Source organism: Tupaia chinensis, unplaced genomic scaffold (genome assembly GCF_000334495.1).
Source record: "Tupaia chinensis unplaced genomic scaffold, TupChi_1.0 Scaffold000232_3, whole genome shotgun sequence".
Taxonomy (NCBI): Eukaryota; Metazoa; Chordata; class Mammalia; order Scandentia; family Tupaiidae; genus Tupaia; species Tupaia belangeri.
Genome location: NW_006159709.1, coordinates 336,073 through 340,120, shown reverse-complemented (window position 1 = coordinate 340,120; position 4,048 = coordinate 336,073).

Below are 4,048 nucleotides of genomic sequence, written 5' to 3'. Positions count from 1 at the left end.
AATAAAAAACGGGGTGGACCCCTTTTTTTTTTTTTTTTTTTTTTTTAAAAAAGGGGAGTCAAGGGCTGATTGTGTACAGAAAACCTACTCCAGGGAAGAAAGGAGAGATCCCTGGCTTCTTTCTTAAAAAGGAGGACTAACGGTGGCATAAGGCTACCAAGGGTGTCCCAGCAGAAGCAAACTGCCTCTACAAATAATGCAGTGTCCCTCTTTGACGCTCAAGCACTGGTCTCCAACTTTCCTTGAAGGGAGGCAACACTGTAGTGGCTCTCTCCCAACTTCCCCATCACATTTCACAGAATGAAGAGTTTCTTAGAATCCTATGTCTGAAACTTTCTCTCTACGCGCCACCCCATTCACACTCTTGTCAGTTCCTAGCATATGCCATCATTTCCACCTGAGCCGCCTCAGTCACAGAGTCAGCTAATTCTGTCACAGCTCCACTCCATTCACCACACTCGGGCACTTCCTCAGCCACTTCCAGGCTGGACCCTTGTACCCACTCTTCCTGTCTGCACTCTCACAAGACCACCAGATGAATCTTTCCAGCATGCTGGACATATCAAGACATCATTTTCCAGCTCTGAGGCTGCCACTGCTCCCTAGTACCCATAGATCAAATCTAAATTATTCAGCAGATGGTTTCACCAAATCAGCCCAGCTTAGGCCATGTCTTGTGGCAGAAAGCATGTGAGCCTGTGGCCAGGTGGATCAGGTAAAAATCTATTTAGGTAAACTTCATCCCTTATTGGCCATGTGAATTCTGGCAAATTATGAAACCTCTCTGTGCTTCAGTTACCTTATTTGTGAAATGAAGATAACAACACCTACCTACAGAGCTATTAAAGAGTAAATTGAATAGCACATATGGGAAATCTTTTTTAAAAAAAAAGTCATGGAAGATGCATGCTGTGAAAAAATGATGTATGGATTCCAATTTTTTTGCACTAAAATAAATTCATATTGCAATTTCATTTTTCTACTCACTTCCTGAAGTCCTCTTACACAAACTGATCCTAGTGAATTTCAATAAGGAAGAGGAATTACTGCTTATGGGTGCTTACCACATTCTGGGCTCTGGTTTGAGAGCTGTGCATGTGCAGGTATTATTATTAACCTCATTTTGCAGAACAGGAAATTGAAGCAAGAGAAAGTAAAGTCAGAGAAACCACATAACAGATTAGTAGAAGAGCCAGCCTTTGAACTGAAGCAGTCTGAGTCCAGGGCCTGAACATTTAACTAATTGCTCTATTGCTTCCCACTCAAGCTACATTCCCTGACCCCAACTCCGTCCCTTCAGCTCTCACTGGCTAACTCAGTCCACATGTCTCCCTCAGTCCTTCCCATCCTTCCAGGCTGCACACCACATTCTGGTTTCCCCTGACAGATGTCACGCTGCATTTTCTCTCTAATCTCACCTAATGTCTTGAAGCTGCATTTTTCTGAACCCAAGTATGCCATCTCTCTGCTCTTTGTCTTGCCCACACTTATGCACAAGCTTGCAGTTGTTCTCCAGCTCATTCTGTAATCTATTTCTAGAAATTACATCTAAAAAATAGATCACAGCCCCAAGTTCCAATATGTTCAAAAAGAAACATGTTATCCCCACCAACACCCCAGCTGCCATCAGCAAGCCCACTCTCCTGACTTTCATTCGCTTATTTAACAAACATGTACCAAGCATCTACCATGTTCACTTTGTAGATGGAGATTACATGGGACTTGTCCTCCGGGAGCTCATAGTCCAATGAGAAGATCAATGTTTACAAAGGAAATTTGAATAGGTAGTGATGAGTGCCAAATGCTTGCTGTTAACGGCATCTTAGTCTTGCCTTTCCCATGTCATGTCATACACCAAAGGTGTCACACTGTCCTTCATTTTCATCTCTGCTGCCATCCCATGTTTTACTTCTGCTTACCTTGCTTCTGAACCATTGCAGTCACCTTCCAACCTATGTCACATCTCATTCTCCTGCCCCCGAAACCAGCCCACCTCCTACCCCAGACACCTGGTACTATCACTCCTACACTAGAAAGCCATAAAGGTTTATGAACCAAGTTCAAAGTTCTGAACTTAATCAAGCAAAGCTTGACTTCCATTCTTACTTTGCTCCATTCCCCTCTCATACATACAGTTCACTTCATATCACAGCTAAGACAGACTCCACGTAGTTCACACTCCTATTCCCTATTGTTCCCTTTGCCCACTCTGCCCGCCTACTCTTTCCTCTCATTCTTATCTATGGAACTCAGAGCACTAAAGTTCAAGTCAAAACCACCTCCTCCATGAAATTTTCTCTCATTCCTAACAACATGTGATGGCCTCATTCTCTGGTTTGCTTTAGTCAGGCATTTTATCTCCTTAGGACACTTGACATCCACCTTGTATTACAGTCATTTATATACCTGTCTCATAGTCTCTTATATTTAGGCCAGATACTTTGTCTTAATTGTCTTCATTCAATAAAGGCCTCAACAGAGTGCCTGAGGCATAATATATGCTCAATAAATAATTATTTTGTGCGTGTATAGGTAATATAGTATAGAAAATATCTCGTGAGGACTCAAGCAGAAACCTAAATGATTTCTTTCTCATTACTATCATTTGTAGTGGTTAACTTGATGTGTTAACTTTACTGGAATGCCCAGTGGCTGGTATAACATTATTTCAGGATGAGTCTGTGAGGCTGTTTCTGAAAGAGATTAGTATTTGAGTCAATAGGCTAAATGAAGAAGACCCACTCTCATCAAAGTGAACAGACATCATCTGATAACTGAAGGCTCAGACAGAACAAAAAGAAAGAGCAAGGTGAACTCTCTCTCCTTGAGATAAAACATTCCACCTTCTCCTACCCTTGTGCATTTAAGCTTCTGGTTCTGAGGCCTTTGAACTCCAGATTTATGCCAGCAGTCTACCAATTGTGCAGGCTTTTGACACCAGGTTGGTAATTATATCATCAAGCCCCTCTTATCCTCAGGTCTTTGAGCCCAGGCTGCATTTCTATACCAACTTCTTGGGTTTCCAGCTTATAGACATCATATGGTAAGACTTATCAGCCTCCATAACACATGAACCATTTCTCATAATAAATCCCTTCTACATCTATATATTTCCTATTAGTTCTGTTTCTTTAAAGAATGCTAACTGACATAACATCCAATCATTTATTCAACAAAATCTTTTTATCTTTAGGCAATATGTTAAGTAGTAGGGTAAAAAAATAAAGACAAGAACACCTACACTTAATAAACTTACTTTCTGTATCAGAGAGATTGGCACAGAATACAAATAACAAGATCCATGCAATATGTTACAAATTGAAAAATTATGGTAATTCGACCACCAACTAGGTGTGTGACCCTGGGCAAATCACTACCACTGAGAATAAGTTTAAAATGATAACTTTGTGGGCAGCCTATGAATTAATGAGTTGAAGTCTTGTAAGGCCTCTATTGCTAATGGGAAGCACTTTCGGTGTTAGTAAGTGAATTCATGTAAATAGCAGCTAAGGAAAGATAAATATGAGTAGCTGAAATTCATGATTAGACAATGAGAAAAAGTAGTTATAAGTGCTTCGTCAGCACCACTAGATAAAGTATGGAAATTCAAGACCATAAAATGCAAGTGTAAGCCTAGTAGAAAGCAAGGTCCCAGCAGTCTTGAGAGGTTCTTGGGGCTCCCATGTTCTACCACTGCTATTTACCCCCTGAGTTTGGAAATGTGTGCCAGTTAGCCTCCCCTCTATGATGTGGAAAGGGACCTCTTTTGCTCCTCTCTGTCTCCTCCACACCTGGTGCCTGGCTTATAGTAAGAACTCAATAAATTCTTATTAATAAAGCAGTCATTAGGACCAGCAGTTGGCATAATGGCTATGTCACTGGACTCCCATGTAGTCAACTGTGGTTCGAGTCTCAAACCTGGTGGCTTAAATTCATGCCGGGCATGTGTGTGTGAGTGACCGAGATCCCGAGAGGGGAATGGAGGCTAAGGGATTGCGGTGTGGCCATCACCCCCCCCCCCGGGGGGTGATATCTTGTTTTCTGTCTC